The 23786-nt window shown below is 42.0% G+C and overlaps 1 long non-coding RNA gene across 3 annotated transcripts; it reads right to left on the reverse strand.

Annotated features, from left to right (window-relative positions):
- Positions 1-842: 842 nt before the first annotated feature.
- Positions 843-23180, reverse strand: LOC308481394. 3 transcript variants are annotated; one of them, XR_013988629.1, is made up of 6 exons: positions 23055-23173; positions 19612-19711; positions 9829-10003; positions 3975-4053; positions 3063-3167; positions 843-1050 (listed from the first exon to the last, which is right to left on the reverse strand). It is a non-coding gene; the product is annotated as an uncharacterized lncRNA (long non-coding RNA). The 3 variants fall into 3 exon arrangements; XR_013988628.1 differs by lacking the exon at positions 19612-19711 and having other exon boundaries at positions 23055-23180; XR_013988630.1 differs by lacking the exons at positions 843-1050; positions 19612-19711 and adding an exon at positions 1781-2252 and having other exon boundaries at positions 23055-23180.
- Between the last annotated feature and the right edge of the window lie 606 nt (positions 23181-23786).

A 23786-nucleotide genomic window follows, 5' to 3' on the forward strand; every position in this document is an offset into this window, starting at 1 on the left:
TGGCAAGCCCAAGAGGCTCAGTGGTTTAGACCACAGCACCACCGCCTCCTACACTGAACACACAAATAATTGGGTGGGACTGGCTGCCACAGTTCCAACCCCACTTTCCGTATGTTCCACATGCCCCATAGGTGGTCACCTGAACAGGCTTACAGTTTGGTAAACATTGCAGCTGTGTGCAGAAATAAAGAGCCTGGTAAGACTGCTGGCTGAAAGAATAAAAGAAAGCTAAAGTTAACAAAGCCATTCTGAGCACAAGCTCACATATGCCCATTACCGAGTCATGAGGTCAAGAGAACAAAGGAGTCCTAACACAAGGGCGAAGAAAGAAAGACTGGCTGGAGAAGAAGGAGGAAGGAAGGAACACAATCTACATGATAACAGGTAGTTATTAAAGAAGGAACCAACAGGAGGAAGAAAAGGTTGCTTTTTTTGTCTGTTGCTCACCACTGATTCAAGAAACTGACTACAAGTCACTACAAGGATGAACAGCTATCTTTAAATCAGGGGTGCCCAAACGTTTTCCGAAGAGGGCCAGATTTGATGAAGTGAACGTGCATGAGGGCCGGCCACAGTTGCTGAGCTTTTTTAGGATTTTACCCAGGGTGTACTGCCACGGGGGCCAGATTAAATCAACTAGCAGATCGGATTAGGCCCCCGAAATGAACTTTGGACATGCCTGCTTTAAATGGATAAAAGTATTTTAAATTATTATTTATTAGATAAAAGAAATTATTTGTTATTTCTTGAGCAATCTCTCTCTGTCTGTCTTTTTAAATTCCTCCCATAACTTTCTAAATAACAAATGTATTTCTCTTTGTTTACAAGCACTGAAAGATCCCTCAAAATTTGAACTTTTAATAATGAGTCATAGCAGTAGCATGGGCCCTTCTCTTTCACATAACTTTCCCAAGAATTTGGGAACTTTTCAAAGGAATCAAGCACATTCTTCAACATTTTGCTAGAGACTGTATAGAATATCAGTGCAGATATGTGAGATGAAGGATGCACATTCATGGCTTAGACTCCTCTGTTCTTCTTCCTGTACTCCTACTGAAAAAAACACAACAGAACTGAGGCACCAACCTCCTCTTTATTTTCCATATAATTAATCTCACTGCGAGGTACACTAGCTTTGTGCACTAAAAAATAATAATACTGAGTGCAGATAATCTCTCTGTGTATGGTGTTGCAAATGTTGCTCTGGAACAGAGGAGCAGAGGAAGAAATCAGCTTTTGCACATAGCATCCATAGAAATGTGTTCTTGAGTATAATTTATACTTGATTGGACAGAACATTTATTTAAAAACTTGGAATCGATAAAGTCAGATCTGTATCTCTTGTTTGGAGAAACTTCTTAAAGTCTACTTGGAAAATGTTGGCTCTTTAAAAAAGGAACTAGAGACATGAAAATCTTCTAATCTTTGCATTCACAAGGCTGGCTGACTTAGCTGTGTGTGTGTGTGTGTGTGTGTGTGTGTGTGTGTGAAAGAACCTTCCATCAAACAATATTCTGTTAAAAGTTCTTGTTTGGTAACATAGCTGCTAGGCAAGGAAATAAAAACCCTCATCAGTGTTCAGACTGCAATGCTTATTTCAGGGTGGGTTCCAAGCCATAAAATTACAAACAACACACCAGTAATCAAATCAACACTCCTCTTAAAAGCTAAAATTCGGGTTACATAAGCACATTAAATACAATTGCAGTTTACATCCCACAAACAATTAAGTGAAAAGCCAGGTCAAGTTGTCAGAAGAATGAGACCACTGATAGAGCCACTGAGCAGAGGACATTCCACAGCCAGGATGAGATAGCACAGAAGACCTTCCTCCATGTCTTCACATAATATACAGCTCCCACAGATGGAACATAGAAGAAAGCAGCCCTCCAAATGATTTGAATAGGCAGTCCAGAGACTAAAATGTGAATTGCCTACTGAAGTATTTGGGGCCCAAGCCATTGTAGCTTTAAACATAATCACAGGCACCTTGAAATTGGACCAGAAATGTTTAACAGCCCATGGCCAGCTCTTCAGATAGAGGATGCATTCAATTAGGTGCTTGCCCTCTGCAAAGTAGGGCACTGGACCACCCATAAAGGACAGCTAGTGTTTCGTAAGGGATAGTGTGTCAGACTTGGCATGGGGAACCTGCATTCAATTTCCCACTTGGCTATGACCTCGGGCCAGTCATTATATATCAGTCTAGTGAAGATAAAAATGGGAGCAGCCCCATATACTGCCCTGATCTCCTAGGAGGAAAAGCAAGATAAATACGTCATAAATAAGCACATTATTACTGAGAACATCTCGAGCGCTAGCCATGTCAGTCTGCTGCAGCAAAAACAACAAAAGAGGTTGTTTTGGCACCTTAAAGTTGATTTATTGTAGCCTAAGCTTTTGTGGTCCAGAGGCCACTTCATCATATTTTCTGACAGTCCCCTGGGCCAGGATCCAAAAGCTCTAGCACTGAGTATGTTTTTTTAAAAAAAGATACCCATTGCCAACTGAGTTCCTCTTAAAGGGTGATAATAACTTATGCTTCACTCATTAGCCCTTACATTGTAACATTTTTCAATTTCTACAAAGCTCGGATAGCAATCTACTGATGAAAGGCATTATGTTCTTTAACAATCTCTCAAACCACTCTGTCCTCCATTTGCAAAAGATTTTCAGTAAAACATTATTTGCCTAAATAATATAAAAAAAGGAATGAAGTAGAATTACACTGTCATTTGAAGTTTCATTACAATGCTATTTTCTTGAGCAGCATTGATTGACCCAATGACGGCTTTGTCTAATTTCTGCAGAGTTGTTATTAGAGCAATTTATTAAAATTGCATGCATTGATTGGAGCCACAAATGATTTCTTGCTAATTATGCAGATGATGTACGAAGCTCATTTCAAATTCCTTTTTGAACTTCAGTGAACAAAAAATGTCAAAACTAACATATGGTTGTACTGTCAAAGGCAGAAGTAGGCTACATGCTAGTGACATGCCTTTGGCCTGCCAAAAGGAAATTTAAACACACACACACACACACACACACACACACCTCACCTTCCACTTCATGGGTTCCTTGAACCATTTTATCATAATGTCTTTGGTATGTTTATGCACGTTGGTTGACTTCATAAATTCTGTCCTGTTGGAATGGAGATTTGCCTTAGGAAAACAGAGAGAATCAGGGAAAGGACCAGAAAACTTCAGGTTTTACCAACCTTAATTTCATATTATTATTTGTAAAGAAAGTAGATTCAAATATTTTTGAAGAGCAAAGAATGAGAGTGGAACCATATATTATAACACAGAGATGTCTCCTCCAAACAGCAACCTCACATAGCTTATATTTATTGATTAAAACATATTGATCTACTAAAAAGGTGCAGATTAACCAAAGACAGAATTTAATTAAAAAAAAGTCATAGTTAAGATACAGTTATAAATACTGCAGATGAGAAACACTTTCTTAAAACAGGAGCACTAAAACTATTGTTTCAGTACTGCTACAGAACTGATCTTTGTCTTCAGTAGATGTGAGATGGTTAAAGTTTACATCATTCAGTTGCTGGACAACTGTTGGTTCAACTCATTAGCTCTGGGAGTTGGAATCATATAAATTGGTATGAAATGAAAGATGTGTCTGGTGTCTTGGTTGGTGATGCCATGAAAGACACCAATGACTTAATATTTAGCCAATTTCTGTATATTTTTCTTACTTCTAGTTTGTTGGGAAGGTAACTGAGAGCAGGGAATAATAGGTCACAGAGGGGGGAAATCCAGCATAGTATTTCCCCTCATCATCACTAAATATCTCACCCAGACTGGCAAAATGGTTCATGTGTAGAAGGCAGATGGAGGCACTTGCTTGTTTGCTCATTCACAGATGTGTGGAGCATTATATGGATGCTGATTCTGATTCTCTACACTGAATAACACAAAGTCTTAGGTGGCAACCTTATATATGCTTACCTGGGAATAAGTCTCATTGAACTCCACCAGCTTGGATTAAAATTCCAGTTCAGCCACACACTCAAACATTATAGGCAAGCTAAACGTATCAAATTTCATAAGAAGATCTCAGTCAAGGTTGGAAATTATATTTATTTATTTGTACCCTGCACCTTCAACCTGGTAGTGTTCTCAGGACATCTTGTACTAAAATATGAATATGGAAACTACAATACAACAGAAACTAAACACCCATAACTTAAAATAATGACAAAACACAGTAGTTCAAATTCAAGATGTGTAACTAGAATGACACTCCTTCCAGGTAAGAAGAATGGGAAAAGTAAGAAGGTATTCACCTGGCACCAAAATGAGATCAGAATAGGTATCAGTTGGCCTTCCTGTGAAAAGGCTATTATGCTCGTGTTTTGCTTATGCCCATAGACATCTGGTTATCCAATTTGAAAACAGAATGCTGGCCTAGATGGGGCTTTTGTAGACCCCTTTTTGTTCTGAGAGATTCCAAAGGCAGAGTGTCACCATCAAGAAAGCTCTCTTTCTTCAACCGCCATTGCATGCTCTTTCATGGCACCATCAGCCAAAGCACCAGACCCATCTTTGAACTCATACTTCCCACTCACAGCTCTAATGTGTTGAATCAACCACTACACCAGAGGCACTCACACAAGAGCTTCAGATGATGACCTCAGTGAATGAACATACATATGGGAGAAGCTGGTTCAACAGACATCTGGGTCCCAAGCCATGCAGAGTTTTTAAACACAAACACTTTGAACTGAGCTCGGAAATGGACCAAGAGCTCAACCTCCACTATGGAAGCCCAGATTTGTATGCCGGCTGGTTCTAGGGCAGGAATGACAGAAGGTTTTCCATTCTACCTTGCATTTGTGACATGCATTTGTTTGTATGCCATTGCAGTTCAGCTTCCACCAAAAACTACATTATTTATCTAGTTGTCCTGTGTGGCAAAAATTATGTGACGCACAAAATTAATTATGTAAATTATGTTGTCATTACTTTATTCCACCCCATTCATTTCAATGCAAAGGAAACACCATGCAAATGGGGGGGGGGGAACCCACAATCAATTGTTTGACTGAAAGCAACAGCAAATGCCAATATATTAGTTGGATAGATTTCCGTTCCAGACATAGGACAAATAAGTGAACATTGACCATTTCTGCTCCCATTTCCAGTGGAATTCGCTACTCTTCCTACTCTAGGGCCTAGATTTGTTCTAATGACTGTTGCGGCTCATCTCTGATGCAATAAAAGGAGAATGTGCCCCTGGAATCCAGGCAGAGAGAATTCCTTTTGCTCACCACATAAAGTGATGAAAATGGTTCCATGTTTCAGAGTTGAATCCTGTCACTGAAAACAGGCTTTGAGGTAAAAGCCCAGTAAATCTTTACTCTAAAGAACCCTTGACCACAGTTCCTCACATGTAAGTGAAGCAGGAATAATAAGAATGAGAATAAGAATATCAGTAAGAATATCGATAACAATAATCCCCCACCTCTGAGGATTTTACCAGACATAAGACAGAAAGACATAAAAGAAACACACGATAGAAATGATCAAGAATTTTACAATGAAAGTTGGCACTCCCAGAATAGTGTATATTCTCCTTGGTGTCTGAGGTACCAGAGTGAAGCTCTAAATTACCAAGTCCAATGAATTCCTAAAATAAGAAGATGCAATTCAGAAAAAAACACACACACAAGGAGACAATGTACCTAAAGTGGCAGGAGCTCTTGCAGAGTCACACATTCCTGCTTCTCATTAAGCTTCTTCCTATGTCCTTTTGTAAATCTGGCAGAACTACAGAAAGGTGTGAAGGGGTTAATCGCTTGGTTTTGCTTAAAAATTCCAAACCAAGATGAAAACATTTTAGCACCTAAGAGCAGAGATTGTGGGTGAAGAAGGAAGAAGAAAAAAAAGCCGAAGATACATGATTTATCACTCCCCTCACAAATAAAATTTATTCATTGCATCCACCAGCCATCACACAGATGGCCAGAAAATTGGCTTTGTGTAGAGATGTGGATTCAGGCATGAATATTAATATGAGACAGATGTAAACGCATATTAATATGCACTTGCTTTGCATGGACTGACATTACAATATTTTCATTAAAGAAACCGCATTTGAAATGGAAAGTGAGGGTCACCTTTTTATAAAACATAAAATGGTATGGCACAATGTATTTACCATCTCCTGAAATGGCAACAGAAAACAAACAAAAGAAAAAGTAGCTGCCACAATTTAGTGAAGGCTGCACAAAAACGGATAGAACAGAAAGCTCTTGATTTGTACTTAAATTCTATTTCGTGCTTTTATAATAATTACTGCTCAAGGAATGTGTTCTGTATAGAATCTATGCAGAGTCTGTTTCTTAAGCAGTAAGGAACACAACAGAGCTCATACATAGGAATGTCACTTGAATACGCATCACCTATGCCTGAACTTGTACAACCCTCTAAGATGGTAGAGGGTCATCAGATTTCACTGTGTGTGTGTATTTGTGTGTGTGCACACACACACATGCACAGAAATTAAACAGTGAAGAGGAGCAAGATTCAGGAATGTCCAAAGGCCCACTCTTGAATGCTTTCATGGTTGAATTAGAAAACAAACTGTTACATTTGAAAAGCATTATTGTGGCTCTTGGGACGCGGGTGGCACTGTGGGTTAAACCACAGAGCCTAGGACTTGCCGATCAGAAGGTCGGCGGTTCGAATCCCCACAACGGGGTGAGCTCCTGTTGCTTGGTCCCTGCCCCTGCCAACCTAGCAGTTCGAAAACATGCCAAAAGTGCAAGTAGTACCGCTCCGGCGGGAAGGTAAACGGCGTTTCCGTGCGCTGCTCTGGTTCGCCAGAAGCGGCTTAGTCATGCTGGCCACATGACCTGGAAGCTGTATGCCAGCTCCCTCGGCCAATAAAGCGAGATGAGCGCTGCAACCCCAGAGTCGGCCACAACTGGACCTAATGGTCAGGGGTCCCTTTACCTTTACCTTTACTGTGGCTCTTATCCCTTACATATCATTACAGCAGTGTGAGCGGCATAGCAGTGGTGTGACTTTGTTATACTAAGGAGGACAATCCCAGGGCCTTTTTTCAGCCGGAATTCACCAGGACTCACTTCCGGCACCTCTCAGCTGGGCGCCATTGCCATTATAAGAGAACAAGGGAGGTGTTTGTGCTAAGTTCTGGCACCTTTTTTTCCTAGAAAAATAGCACTGGGCCATCCTAAGCCAAAATCTGCCAGGTGGGATGTGGCAAGTCTCTAGCTCTGGCTCAAGTCCCTAACTCCAGCTCTGCTGAAGATACACTGGCACATCTTGGCTCAGCTTGGGGCTCAGTCAGTGAGCAGAAGTCTCAGCAACAGGGGTGTTTCAGGGATGGTAAGTGAATGCTCCATGACTTATCTGCTAGCGCTCACTAGCAGAGTGCTATTGAATCACTAATACAGGGGATGATTTCTTCACTCCTTAAAGTTGAGTGGTGGACCAAAGCACTTGTTTACATTAAATTGCATTTGCCATTTTACTGCCCATTCACTTAGTTTGGAGAGGTCCTTTCGGAGCTCTTCACAATCCTATTTGTGTTCTAACAACCCTGAACAATTTAGTGTCATCAGCAAATTTTCTCTGTTCTCCCTTGTGTCATCTTGTAGAGTGAGGGCTTGACGTCATGTGTTAATTGTGCCACTTGCAATCCTGATGTTGGTTTTTCTTATTTACTACAGGCGTGAAGGGTTTTTTTTGTGGGGGGTGGGGGTAGGATTTGCAGCATGCAGAGAGAGAAGATTTAATCCTTTCCTTCCTCACTGCAACCATAATGGAATATTACAATTCAGTTTAGGCAGTGAAAGCATCTGTTAGCAGGGAGAGTGTAACATACCTGAAGTTTAGCAGTGACCTGGATACAGACTCAAAGGCTGAATGGTGCCTATGGAGGAAGCTCATGGCCCAAGCACCACCACTGAAAAAAGACCCCTGATCTCAAGATGCCAGAAACCTCTGGAGATGACATAGACTTCTGAGCTGAAGATTCCACAGCCTGGGTTAGAAACTGTAGCTCCCAAGCCCAGCAAGGGACCCACATAGTTGCCTCCAAAGCTCTCACACGCCACAGAGCAGAGTATCAGTGCAGGCAGCATAGCTAGAGAGACAATGGAGCGCTGTGCTGTAAACCAGAGGCCTGCCCCTTTAAGGCCTTCCACTTTTCAAGAAGTGGAAGGGGTCTGAAAGAGGTTCTGGATGTGCAGCAATAAAAGGCACAGCGAGTTGTTCACTAGAAGCTCTTCTTTGTGCTGATGTTCCACCTTACCCCATGGGACCCAAACAGAATGGCGTGGTTGGGTATTTTTGTGGAAATCGCAGTGGAGAAACGAAGGGTCAAAATGTCCCTTCTCAAATGCTGCAATTCTGATAAACATCCTCCCTGCAAATATTGTGGACATTTCCACAAGTCATAAGGACATAAGAAAAGTTAGGATGGATCAGACCAACAAAGGTCCATTGAGTTTAGCATTCTGTTCTCACAATGGCCAACCAGATGCTTACGGGAACCCCACAAGGAAGACATGAGGTTAATAGTGTTCTCCTAATTGTGATTCTCAGCATTCCCCAGTATTCAGAGACATGGTGTCAAAACCTCACTGCCTACAGAAAGGAAAGGAAAGCATATCATCAAGGTCTATTGATATGTAAATGCTAAATGAACCTCTTGCAATCATGTTTCAGTGGCAGACAATCCCAGTCTCAGTCCCCAGGATCTTCAGTTAAAAGGTTCAGGTAAGCAGGTGATGTGACAGACTGCCTAAGACTGTGGAGAGCCTCTGCCAAAATGGACAATATTAGCTGGGCTAGATCAACCCCGTCTGTGGTTTCCCCACATGCCTTAAATGCATGTTTTGGTTGTAGCCAGACTGTGTTCCACCGGGAGGGAAGGAGTTAAATGAGAAAAATTAGGATAGTAAAAAGGGGAGCAGTGATACCTAGAGTTTCTTTCTTGATTTTAATCCTGCCTTTCTCCGACAAAACCAAGGAAACTCACAACAACATATTTAAAAATGCAGTTAATACAATATTTCTTAAAGAATACACATGGGCAGTGCACTTCATCAGCCATATGCATTAAAACAAGCGTCACAGTTTTAATTATAGTACAGAATCCCATTATGGTACTGTTACGTATTCAGTGGTCTGTGTTTGCCTGATCTTGAGTCTGGACTAAGGGGTCTGAGCCCCTGTGCTCTGATTTGATACATGATATCCAATCACAAAACATTTCAGGATTTGGGCCTCTGCCATTGGCCCTTAAACTCTGAGTCAGGATTCGTAGCTTATAAGTTTAGAAAGCCAATCATGTTGGGAGTGAGAGTGGCCCAGGCCTTCAGAAATGTATATAAGCAGTTATTTTGCCCCTGCTGTCCAGTTCCGTTAGTTCAATAAAGGTTCTTGCTGTTATCACTCTGTCTTGCCTCGTAGGAACCTACCTACACTTCAGATACTTTCTGAATGTAATAATACATTCCTTAGTCACTGACTGAGGCAAAGGCCATGGCTTTGATAGTGAACATGTGCATTCCTTCATGCTAAGATGAGCCATTCCCTTTCATGAGAGGGGAGCTTCCAGTGTCCACAGCAGAAACCATGCATATGAAGAGAATTCCCTTCTCATACGGGACCGTGTGAATGATTCATTTGTTAATTTATTAGTCATCTTCTAATATGTGTCTCAAGGCAATTGGCAAACACACCCCAACAACCAGCTGAACCAGTTAAAAACAGAACCTGAACCCCTTCAGAAGATAGGATTAAAAACAATTCAAAATGGATTCCTTACCACCCAGCTGGAAAAGCTTGTTGAAACGAAAATGTCTTCAATAGTTTCTAGATGGGTACCTGGCACCTAGTGAGCAACACCCCTCTGAGGAAAAGGGTGCAGAATTTGGGACTTCTTAGTGTGTCCATTTGGTGTCATGGTGGTGGCACTCACCCTTCCTCTGATAGGAAATGCTCTGTGGGGGAACGACAAAAAACCGGGGTGTCCAGAAGGGTCAGTTGGTGGGAGAGTGAGAAATGTCCCTATCTGAGGACTGTTGGAGGGTATGCTTTACTAGAAGGACAAATGGTCTAATTTGGTAATATGGCAGCTTCTTGTGGCTGTCCTGCCACTTAGCTTCACATCTTCAAAAGCAAGCAGGTTGGTAGTGATAGGTTCATGACTGTGTATCTGAAATGGACAGGGCAGTGAAATCCAAGCTTTATTGTGTGTGGTACACACCGCTTTACCAAGACTGACTTCAGCCCTGATTTTGGCAGGTGAACATGACTTGCATCCATTTCCTTGAGAACAGCTAACTACCCTTGACCAAGTCCCATCAAATCTAAGGAACACTGACTAGCAGTACAGCTTGACTTAAAACAGCAGATTAAATACTGTTTAAAAATACTTTCCCCCCTACTCCATTGATTATTAGAACTGATAAATATTTCAATGTTTACCACCCTCTCTGTTAGTTAGTTACTTATTAAATTAATTAGTTGCTTTATTTTTCAAAAGTAATTCAAAGTGACTTACAACAATGAACAAACCCATATACATTTCGTTGTTGGCATCTGTCTGTCTTGGGCCAGCCATAAAACAAAACAAATAAAAATCTAAAAGTCAAATATATATTTAAATGGCAGGGTTAAAACATCCCACCCACCCAAGAGATCACAGATAATAAAAAGTCCACAGCCAGACGGAAAAGAAATGTGCCTAAATATGTATATATTTCTGGATCTTTCGGTTTCATCAAAAGAGTTTATAATGAATTTATTTTTATTTTTTTTAGAGAGAGAAATTTACTCATATACACACATCAGTGAAGAATTTATGATCTGGGTATTCTATTTTGTATAACTTCCCCTTTGATCAAATAAAGAAAAGCTGTTTGCCATTAATTCCTCACAGTAAAATGCTTACCTGCACACTAGAGCAGCTTCTGCAATATTTATGGCTATGGAAAATATGTCAGCTTCAGTCATGTAAGAATTCAGGGGAATAGGATGTTGACACAAATTCCAGTGCCTACCAGCTAATAAAAAACAACAACTGCTCTAAAATTGCTTCCTGAATAACTCCAGGCTTACCCAAAGCGCTCCCAATACACTAACAATGTTTAAATATGGAACAAGGCTCTTTTGCAAATCATCATTGGCGGGGAAAGAGTGAGGAACAGAATTGCTCCACATAGTCACGGGCAGTAAGCATCTGTCTGTCTTAATTATACTTTACATTTGACGTTCACCATTCAGCCAGGATTCACACCCTTGTAGTCTCTCCATGAGTGAGTAGATGCAAAAGAAAAGGACTACACGGAAATAATACATCTCAAAACAGTACGAATTACAAACAGCATCCCGAGAAATACTTGCTCTAACCCAACCTAGCATTCAGAACTCCCTGGGGAATATCTGCTCGAAACTGTATCTGAATTTGAGTCAGAGAGTTGAATTCAATCTTGCATTGAAATGCTGATTATTATTACTGTCATTTTGTTCAGGCATTCAGTGTGCGCCCTTAAGGCACCAAACCGCATAGCAATGTTGCTATTTCTTTCATATATATATATATATATATATATATATATATACACACACAATTACAGAAACAAACAACACAGGATAGATCAATATTGCAGAAATTTATAAGCACAGATATTAAACAGGAGGAAAATATATTTTCAGAGGAGTTCACAGATTTGTTGATGAGGTAAAATGGCGATCATGGGGGTTTTTGCTTTTCATTCAGACAGCAGAGCTCATAAGAAGGTGGTTACAGTATCAGTTTTATGCGGATGAACTGATACGAAACTGGCACAGAAGAACTTATATAACTGCCTTATAGTGAGCTTTCAATGTATTGGTCGCATCCACAGCATGCATTGAAAGCACATGGCTTCCTCCAAAGCACCCTGGGAATTGTAGTTTCTGCAGGGTGCTAGGAATTGTAGCTCTGGGAGGGGTAAACTACAATCTTAAACTCAGTTCACATTTCTGGGGCAATTTGTGAATTTTAGTTAAAACAATTCACCAGCATTTTAGGGCGAATATCCCCTAATAAATGTTTTGTATGTATGCAGTTTTGACTAACATACACATTTTTGCAAGCAATCCCCCCAATTTGACACATTTTTATATGTTATTTTCACTGTTATTTGCATTTATGTGCAGCCTTTACACTATCACAGGGATTTTTGTACACACTGCTTGGCTGGAGAACTGCATTGCAAAGTTCTGAGATTTGTGAATTTTGAAGGATGGCTGTGTTTTGGTTCACATATAGTTTCAGAAAATGTGAATTAGGTGAGATAAGATTTTTTCTCTCCATCCCTAATGACAAAATGTTATAAATGTGCTTTAAGTTTGTGACGTGGCTGGGGCTGAAGAGAGAAAGGGACAAATAAAATAATTTTAAAAATAAATAAAATAATTTTAAAAACTCCAACTATAAAATACTCCCCGCCCATGCAGTGTGATCCAGTATGTTTTACATGCTCAACCTAGGCAGCTAGAATTATCACTGCGTTCAATAAAGTTCAATGGAGGTGCATCCCAGGAAATTATGTACAGTATAGGATTCCGATCATGTTGTTTCTAATACATTGGGCAGTCATCTATGTACTGCTGCTCTGTGGATTGTGTCTACATATAATAATAGATTGACACAACCGCTTGCATTTTTTGGACTGTCCTTGCAGGTGTGGCTATGAGAATTGCCACAATGAACTCCTTCCCTTCAAAATTTAATTTACCATTACAACTCTAATCTGTACCCTTGTTTTGTGATCACTTCCTTGTGGGATCCTGGTTGATTAGTGAAGTTTGGTCATTGCATAAGATAAAATATAGTTGTTATCATCTCCTGCAATGCTAACGAAATAGCAAAATTAGTCCTAGCAGAAGGAAAATACAAACCGGCCACAATAAAACGGGCGTGAGCAGAACAGAATCAAGCCTGAGGTTGCCTAAGATCTAGAGATACTGGGTTTAGAAATGAAATTAAAAAACAAGTTACTGCAAAATGTGGGGTTTATAAAGAGTTTGTATTATGGTGAACGGCAGGTGAATCTTAAACATATCTTTGGCTATTGGAGAATTTCAGGGGAAGGGGGTCACTGGTGATAGGTGAAAGGAGCTTTCCCATGGCATTTAACACACAATATTCTGGATTCCCTCGTTTTTCCATGCTCTTTGCACAGACTCATTTTCAAGATTAATACATGCTCTTGATGGCAAGGGCCTGTGCTCTTCCATAATTAAGTTACCCTCATAAAACAGCTACGATTGGTAACTTGAAGGAACCCAAGTGAATGAACCACTTCTCCGAATCTGCATGACAATATTGAAAATTAAACCCAGTTAATAGAAAAAAATGCTAAATCAATTGCCATAAAATTTAATGGGTTTATAGCAGCCTTAACTCAGTAGGACTGAATTATCATGTTAATTTAATTTCCATTTCTAAATGAACCAGAAGGCACAATAAAGGTCAATTAACCAACTACCTTCTCTGTCTTTTTTTTCTTTTACTGCCAGTTTTAAATCACAGGAAGCCCCAAAGCTCTTCTAAGAAACTCATTAGTTTTCTCTTAGAGAGTCAACAAAAACTAGCTCTGAACCATGTGCTGAGAATCATTCCAGCCATTGCATCACAATGTTGCAGCTATGTAGGATTTAGTGCATATCTGCACATCTGCACAATGCTTCCTTCGGGGCTCTGATACGCTGTCTCCTCAAAGTCCACATGCATCAGTTGGCTACACTTTGCTGATGGGAGCAATTGCAAGAACTAGACCAGGCTGCCCAGCCTTCAGTACTGGCTTTCCACTTTTAATATATCTGTGAGGAGGGTAGGTTGGTGTATTGACCCTGGGGAAAAGGGAAATACCTTTTCTTAGGGGCACTATTTCTGGTTGTACCTGCAACATCCAACATAAGGACATTAGAAGCGGCCTGCTGAATCAGACCAAAGGCCCATCTCATCCTGTTTTCCACAGTGGTAAACCAGATGCCTATGGCAAGCCCACAAGCAGGACATGAGTCTCCCAATGTTAGGGCTCCTATATGTCCAGGTTTTCCCAGACATATCTGTGATTCGCCCATTGGAAATAGCATCCGGGCAGAATTTGGGGTGGGAGAGGGGGGTAGCTCAACAACTTTACATGAAAAAGCTCAATTTTTGTGTCCAGATTTTCAGTTTTTGAAATATGGCAAACCCTACCCAGTGTTGTCTTCAGTAACTAATTCAGCGGTAAAGGTAAAGGATCCCTGGACAAAGTCCAGTCAAAGGCTGGGGTTGCGGCGCTCATCTCGCTTTCAGGCCAAGGGAGCCGGTGTTTGTCCAGTAGACCTGAAGGAGTGTCTCTACCACCATCGTTCTGCTCAGACACTGAGGTCCAGTGCCGAGGGCCTTCTGGCGGTTCCCTCGCTGCGAGAAGCCAAGTTACAGAGAACCAGGCAGAGGGCCTTCTCGGTAGTGGCACCCGCCTTGTGGAACGCCCTCCCATCAGATGTCAAAGAGAAAAACAACTACCAGACTTTTAGAAGACATCTGAAGGCAGCCCTGTTTAGGGAAGCTTTTAATGTTTAATAGACTATTGTATTTTAATATTCTGTCGGAAGCCGCCCAGAGTGGCTGGGGAAACCCAGTCAGATGGGCGGGGTATAAATAATAAATTATTATTATTATTAATCACAGCTTTCCGGGTCATGTGGCCAGCATGACTAAACTGCTTCTGGCAGACAGGATACCATGACGGAAACCAGGGCGCACGGAAACACCGTTTACCTTCCCACCAAAGCGGTACCTATTTATCTACTTGCACTGGTGGGCTTTCGAACTGCTAGGTTGGCAGGAGCTGGGACAGAGCAACAGGAGCTCAGTGGTTTAGACCACAGCGCCACCCGCGTCCAGCCCTAATCCAGTAGTATGGCAGTTACAGTGTTGTACTAGGACTGGGACTTCCTACTTGGCCATGAATCTCTCTGGGTGACCTTGGGCTGGTAACCAACTCTAAACCTCTCAGAGTTTTTGTGAGGATAACGTGGTGGGAATGGGAGGCCACACACACCAGCTTGAGTTAACTGGAGCAAAGGTGGAATATAAATCTAACAAGTAAACAAACCAAGAAATGAGCACTGCCTCTGAACACGGCTGGGATGCTGCAGTGTAGACATGATATTAAAGTAATGCCTGGGTATGTTTATTATGGATTATTCACTGCCTTATTCTTGTTATTTCCTATAGTGGCCGACCAGGTACTTCTGGTAGCCCCCCCCCCCAAAGAGCAGCAGGCAATAGCTCTGCTCCATTTTTGCTCCCCAGAAGAAAGTATTCACTGGCATTCTGTGCTAGGAGGAAGCCAGCATATGAGTATTTGCCACCTTACATCTTCCTTAATCAGGTGGGAAAGTCTTATAGGGCCCCAGTATTCATTGGCAAGGGACACAGGTGGCGCTGTGGTTTAAACCACTGTGCCGCTTGGACTTGCTGATCAAAAGGTTGGTGGTTCAAGGCCCCTGACCGGGTGAGCTCCCATTGTTCGGTCCCAGCTCCTGCCCACCTAGCAGTTCGAAAGCACACAGTACAAGTAGATAAATAGGTACCGCTCCGGCAGGAAGGTAAACGACGTTTCCGTGCCCTACTCTGGCTTTGCCAGAAGTGGCTTAGTCATGCTGGCCACATGACCTGGAAAAACTGTCTGCAGAAGTGGACAAACGCCAGCTCCCTCGGTCTGTAAAGTGAGATAAGCGTTGCAACCCCAGAGTCGTTTGCGACTGGACTTCATTGTCAGTGGTCCCTTTACCTTTATTCATTGGCATGTTTTAGCAGCATGGAATCTTGCCATGGCAAAGGCATGGGTTTTATACTTTTGTGGCAAATGTGAATAATTCCTTAATGCTTACAAGCTGTTCTTTTTCTCTCATTTTCCTACTCATATTGAAATACTGCCCCTCAATGAGGCCAAACTTAGATTCACAAAATGTTTAGGGGAATGCGTACCCTTGCGTCCCTCCATAAAAAAACACTGCTTACAAGAAAGCAATAAGAGTTAGGCTGCAATCCTATACAGTTACCTAGGAATGAGTCCCATTAAGTAGGCAAATACAGAACTGTAGTGCAAGTTTATATGTATCCTCAACCCAAGCACTGCATCAGAATGTTCCCTATTCTTAAAGCAAGATGTGCAAATCAAAATGATGAAACTCTCCCCAATTTGTACAATTGATTCTGGATACTATTTGGTGTTATAGAATTAATGGTGACATTTCAGCGTATCTTTCTAGAACATTCAAAACACATCTGATGCTCACCTGCCTTTGCTTGTTTACTTCTTGGAAGAAGCTCCAGGTTTTATTATGTTTCTGAGACAAGTGCAATGTAATGTATGTGTGGCTGTGTGTTCGTTTTCATTTATGTCTGTCAGGAAAACTGGAGAAAGATGTTTCTCATTACCCAGCAGGGAACATCTGCCCATTTTTCAGACTACAGCTTTCTTCAAGTACAGTATTTACTATTATATTTATGCATCCAAAAACACACACCAAAAAAAGGTTTACAAGGAGGGAACCAAAATGTTACAACTGTTGCCGAAAACTGTAAACAAAAATGTGTACCTAATGAAGGAATATGCCAAAGTGATGCTTCTTGGCTTGCAATCAGGACATGAGCCAGGTAAACAGATTATTCCCTCTTTGGCAACACTGCTGAGATATTGCACCAGAGGCAAGAGCGTTTACTTCACTGTATGGGCTGGGAACTGAAGATCCCAGGGCCAAATCTGGGTTTCTGACAGTAGTGCAGTTAGACCCTGGGCAGAATGGTTTTACCTACTCCCTTTTAAGTGACAATATGTTTTACTTCACCAGTACCCCAAGGCAGAGTAATATGCATTACTCCAGCTATAAGGGGCTTAGACAAATTCATAGAGGACAAGGCTGTGAATGGCTATCAGCTACCATGCACTACCTCCAGCATCAGAGGTGATAAACCTTGGAATACCAATTGCTAGGGAGCACAAGTGGGCAGAGTGTGGTTACTCTCATGTCCGACTGATAAGCTTCCCATGAGTTGGACACTATGAGACCCGAATTCTGGGCCAGATGGAACTTTGGCTCCCTGAGGAAGGCAGGTTGCAATCCACACGTTTGCCAACTCAAAGGCAAGAGAGGTATGCAAACCTAAAGGAAAAGCTAATAGACATGTCAAGGGTCTTTGGGGAATGGGGTGTGGTCTGTCTTTACTGTGTGAGAATGATTGTGCCATGATTCACAAAGGATGGCCTTCACTGCAATAGCTATTGCTTCTTTTCCATTCCCAACTATCTGAATACCCAACAAACAAAACCCAATCTTCCTTCCTTCCTTCCTTCCTTCCTTCCTTCCTTCCTTCCTTCCTTTCTTTCTAACATAATAACCACATTTCTATAGAAGCCCTGTAACACTAGTGATTTCATTGGTTCACAAAGTAATAAATGCATAAATAAATAAATGATCTGGATGAATAGAATTGTCTTCACCTGTCATAAAAAGACCACAAAGATGGTGCCAGGTGAACATCACTGGGAAGGGGATTCCATAACTGGGGTGCCACTACTGAAAAGGCACTCGCTCTAGTGCCTACACACCTCATATGGTGGGACCATTAAAGAGGATTTCATAGTTTGGGTACATACATATGGGAGAAACCTTTATGGCTAGGCTGATGGGAATTGGAATCCAGTAACATCCAGATGTTCATAGTTTCCCCATCCCTGCTTTAAAAATTAAAACCAGCACTTGGGTGTGGGAGCTATAAGTATGCAGTTGACAAATCGCAGACATAATGATGAAAGCAGTAAGTAGGGAAAACGCAGGTCTGTTTCAAATATTTGAGAAAGGTGAATCCACTTGAAGGTTGTTTTTGGGAGATTCTGGCTTGATGAGGATTACATGTCACAATAATTGCTTTCTGTTCACAGCACTCCTGTGCCATTTTTGGGCCTCGTTTCCATTCCTGCCTGGAATCCATCTGAACAGGGGCAAAGGCACTTACTTTCTGTACAACACAGGGTATGCCACTGGAACTAAACAGCTGTGAAATGAGTGGTAGCTGTGGTAGGAGCCTCCTTAGTAAATCTTCCCAAAGTAGCATGAACTTCATACTCACACATATGTTGGAATGCTTATAACATAAACTCACTGAACTATAAAACATACTTGAGGGTGAATCTCCCATGTAAATAATGAGTCTTGTATATGTTCTTTGTTCAAGAGGAATATATCGTTTTCACATTCTTACTTCCCTGAGTGGCAAGGCAGACATTTACAGACTACAGATCCATCTGGAGGAAAGATCACTGGAGATTTAAGCTACCATAATAATTGTTCATTTACAGAAGAACAACTTAACATTCATTACACGAGTGTAGATATAAGCACATAGCAGAACATGCCAGTTCCAGTGCTGCATCAGCACCCGAAAATCCCCAAAGATGATTATCTGAGGACTCTATGCAGGTACTTCAAAGTATACATCAGTGTGAAGACTCCTGAATACCAGTACCCAATTTGATAAGAGCTGAGGCTATAACAAAACTCTGCTCCCTGTACTCTCATTTTGTTAATATGCCTCTTTAGACTGTTTTCAGCCCCAGCAATTCAAACGAAATGCTGATGGCAGTCAACACTGACCGAGTATCCGTGTTATCACCATGCTTTTTAAAAGCCAGTGTCAGAAGGCATTGAGGGATAAGAAACCTCTGTGCTGGTGAAAAACAGATGGGTTGTAATGTCATAATATACTTTTGTTCAGGGAGGCAAAGCAGTTCACCCATCCCCTACATAGACATCTAGAAGAGGAACACAAATAGATGCCTTTTTTTTTTTGGACCTAATGGCCCCTTTTTCAAATTTCTCAGCTGGGGGTTGCCTGCTTACATTTTTATAGTCACTTGTCCTTTTCAACTCAGAGCAGCACAGCTTTTGTTGGAAAAACAAAAGAAAGTGAGCTGTAGCTTTTGGTTGAAAAGATTATTAATAATTGTCCGGGTGAAGTGACTCTCACAGTCTGCATGCACTGCCTCTTGTAGCTTTTGTCAAGAAGCTTTCTGCATCACTCCAATTTGGGATTGGGGTACAATCAGATTTATACAGTTGTTTCTTCTTTGTCTCCTGTATAAGCCTCAAGAGTCTGATTCAGCTGGTTTATGCGCTTTGGAAGGCTGTGTGTTGACAAGAGCACAGAGAACTGCTTGGTTCTACGTAAGCTTTCAGAGTCAGAATTCTTTACTGAGTATCAAGAAGAACGATAGACACAGAGGTGAAAGGTTTATGGCATTGGAGCGCCATACCTGCTCTGCTGCCCACATGAAGCTCTTGCACAACTGGGTTTCCAACAATCACATTATACAACTGTTTTTAAAATGGTAAATACCACAAGCCGAGGGCCAGATTAGGATTAGGAGGGCAGCATGTTGTACCCCACCTGTTATTTACCATCTAAATTCAAAACAAATATGGATAAAACTAAAAGTTTAGCAATGATTTAATTTGTGTCTTTCTTACACAGTGCATCCTGTTACACACTTACACTTACCCCACTGAGTGAACATTAAATAAAGAGATGAGAAAAACTTCATCTGTTGCACTCTACATGCAATGCAGCTGTTAAAGACACAGGAGCCCCTGCAGTGCAGCTGTTAAAGACAAAGTTTGCCACCTACCAGTCATGAATATATATACACAATATACAACATAGAATAATGCTATTTGGATAAGCCCTACATTGATAGAATATAGTAACACTAATTGGATAACCTCCAGCTTGGCCATTGGAGCTCTTTGAGAGAAGGGTGAGATATGTGATAAATAAACAATTCACTAGAAAGTATTTAAAGGTAGATTGTACAGATAATTATAATTTGCCCAACTCATTCTAATTCTGTTCCTTGAATCTTCTAAACTCCAGATTTAGAATTGTCACTCCAGAGTCGAGGCTCCATGACTGTAGAGGCAACATGGCTGTGCTTTGTTCACTTATTTCCAAGTCTGCCTTCTGATTGTGGTCTCATAAGCAACCCCTCTCTAAATTCTTCCATCTTGCCATATGCAGCCAGTGCAAAATACTCTATCACAACCAGCTTTAATGTAGTGCTTGAATAACCTGTTCATGAATATTTGGCTACCCAGAAGGGAGGCCAAACTTCTCAGATCTATTTGTGATTAAGAATTATTTGGCCAGCCATATCCCATAGCTGCTGAAAGTCTCTGTAGGTGCTTCAGAGCATTATACTCAGCACTTAATGCCAGTCTCATGGCATCATGATGAAAGCAGGAGTAATAAAAATATACTTATTCCTGTCAAAATTAATCTGTTAATTGGAAAGTTTGTGGTGAGCTGTTCTGTAGTTTGTATCTGTGGAGGAAACAGGCTCTCTGTTTGGAGGGAAATGGAGCTGTTTTCCTTAAGCAGCGAGTTGCCTATTGTGTAGGTAATTACAAGGCCTACGCTTACCTGGCAATGAGGTAGTATATATCTAAATACCTGAAGTGAAGGAGAAAAAACAGAAATGAAAGCCGGGGCCCCATCTGCCAAGCAGTAATGACTGTGCTATTTGAAGACAGAAAGGTTTGTCTGAAGCAGCTGGTTTCTCTCCAAGTGACCTTTTAGCATTTCTGCTTTTGCCGTCTGACAGATGTGTCAACTCAATAATTTCAAAAGCCCCTGAGTAAATAACCAATTGTGAGCAAGGATGACCCAAAGCGATGACAAAATGGGTGTGCGCAGCACATTACGGAGCATAATACCTACTGAAAGAACCGGGAACATTATCGAAAGGAGAAAAAACATTTTACTCTTATTTTTGAGTAAATGGGTTTTTCTGCCTGCAGATCAGTTCTCTTCGGGGAGGGGGAAAGGCGGAAAGAAAAGGAGAATTGCGGAGTGAATGGAATGGCATTGTGATGCGTTTGCCCTTGGAAGACTTCTATTAGCTGGTTGTGGGACTCAGGTGGTGTGTCAGAGCACAAAATGGAGTCCTGCTCCCTCACTCAGCTCACAGCTGGGGGAGATCTACCGAGGCCTACACTAATTGGCTTGGTGAATGACTGGGAAGCCTCGGAGAGGTGATTGCAATCAAGCCAGGTCTGATAGAGTTTAAAGTCTTCCAGTGAGTTTTCTCATACGGAGTTTTCACCACAGACCTGAAGCCTAACAAAGGCAAAAGCTGCTGCTTGGAGGATTACTTTAAAACCCTGGGCACTTGGAGAATGTAACGGCCAAACCTGCTATGTATTAAATAACTGTCATTCATATCAAAACATCTTCTCCCGTGCTTTCAGAGAACCCTCCAGGAAAAGTAACGTTCACTCTGTTTAGTCCTATTTAGCTTTAACTATGCACTTTTAACTGGTTTTGCACAAGTGTGTGAAAGGTGCTCCACACCCAGGTATCAATTGTCATACGAGTTTGATGGCCCTTACTGACAGAGAGAGGCATCATTTCCTCAGTCATTGAAAGAGACAGTCAGGGCTCGCCCATTTGTCCCGTGCCTAGAAAGCATGGGTCTGGGTGGTTTCCAACTTGCCTCGTGCTTTCTAGGCATGGATTTAAGCGGTTTTGCATTTGCCCCACAGCTTTCCCCTGGAAAACCCACTCTTTACCATGGAAAACCTGATTGCCGTTTGGTCCAGATACGCAGTAAGCCAAAGGTTTTCCTGGGGAAAAGCAGTGGGGCAAACACTGGTGTGGAAAAGCCCTCATAGTTGAACAAACAAACTGGCTCTAATTCCCCCCCCCCCCCATTTAAACTGATAAAGGGTGATAGATTTTAAGAACCTTAAAAAAAAAAATTCCAGAGCAATGGGAAGTCTGGACCAGAAGCTGGAATATAGATTATTTCACCTAGGGCTGACATTTTTTTTCATTGCCCCTGCTCCTGTACCTTGAATAGAAGTCTGGCACTCAGAAGTTTATCATGTGTTTTTCAAGGAACAGATCTGTTAAAAACAACATCAACAGCATTGCTACCTTCACAGGGACGTGGGTGGCGCTGTGGTCTAAACCACAGAGCCTAGGGCTTGCTGATCAGAAGGTCGGCAGTTCGAAACCCCGCGATGGGGTGAGCTCCCGTTGCTCGGTCCCTGCTCCTGCCAACCTAGCAGTTTGAAAGCACATCAAAGTGGAAGTAGATAAATAGGTACCGCTCCAACAGGAAGGTTAACGGCTTTTCTGTGCGCTGCTCTGGTTTGCCAGAAGCGGCTCAGTCATGCTGGCCACATGACCCGGAAGCTGTATGTCGGCTCCCTCGGCCAATAAAGCGAGATGAGCACCACAACCCCAGAGTTGTCCGTGACTGGACCTAATGGTCAGGGGTCCCTTTACCTTTTACCTTCATTTATTCTGTGCCAGTGTATTGTTTTGCCCTTTGGATCTTATCTTAAAACACAGTGGAATAGAACCACACATGTGTGGGAAAAGTGGGGGAGTAGAGATGATGTTCATTGCTGTGTCACACCATGCCCACTGGTGTGAATGGAATTTAGCATGGCATGCCGGTATGTTGGTAAAAAAGTCACCGTTCCATAATACAACAGGTAAAGGTAAAGGTAAAGGTACCCCTGCCCATACGGGCCAGTCTTGACAGACTCTAGGGTTGTGCGCTCATCTCACTCTAGAGGCCAGGAGCCAGCGCTGTCCGCAGACACTTCCGGGTCACATGGCCAGCGTGACGAAGCTGCTCCGGCGAACCGGCACCAGAGCAGCACACAGAAACGCCGTTTACCTTCCTGCTATAAAGCGGTACCTATTTATCTACTTGCACTTAAGGGTGCTTTCAAACTGCTAGGTGGGCAGGAGCTGGGACCGAACGACGGGAGCTCACCCCGCTGCAGGGATTCGAACCGCCGACCATGCGATCGGCAAGCCCTAGGCGCTGAGGTTTTACCCACAGCGCTACCCGTGTCCCTATACAACAGGTACTGTCGTGCAAAAGGAACATTAGAAAGTGGGACAGAAGCACTAGCATCCTAATTACTTACACAATATTTTTCAGGCTGGATGCACTCATAGAAGCCATTCGTGGTTTTAAAAGCTCCTGCTTTTAAACCAAGGTAAGAAACACACTTTCCAACTGCTCTGCCTGCTGCTTCCCACCCAGTCTCTGAAGTTGCATTGGCTAAGATTCTCTTAGCTTCTTTCTCTCAGAATGGAACTGCAGCAGAAGCAACAATGGGATTGGGCCAGGAATTCCAATCAGGGTTAAATGGCAGGCATATTTTGTAGTGCCTGTAGTGGATCGGTTATGGGTGCTGCTGTTGACCAAACCACTTTTTGCAAATTGCCGCAGATAGCTGTGTCCTGATTGGCTAGGTGCTACCAATCTCAAGGAAAGAAATCTATTGGCAGTTGCCTCCACTCCACCCCACCAAGGCTATTTTTCAGTGCGAATTGCATTTCACAGATGCAAGGGAATCCCTGAAGCAGTGGGGTTTTTTTGTTTTTCTAAAAAAAAATGTTTATGGGTACTCTCATTTTGACTCAAGAAAATCACCATTTTATAGTTCAAATTGGGAAAAATAAATACAGTAAATGGACATCGGGGGTAGCAATGGAATGGGAAGTTTAGGGAAGTTTTTAATGTTTAACGTTTTGTTGTGTTTTTAATATTCTGTTGAGAGCCGCCCAGAATGGCTGGGGAAACCCAGCCAGATGGGCGGGGTATAAATAATAATTTACTATTATTATTAATACGCACTATTCACCATGCAAGA

This window comes from Podarcis pityusensis (genome assembly GCF_964106645.2).
Source record: "Podarcis pityusensis genome assembly, chromosome: 7".
In the NCBI taxonomy this organism is placed as follows: Eukaryota; Metazoa; Chordata; class Lepidosauria; order Squamata; family Lacertidae; genus Podarcis; species Podarcis pityusensis.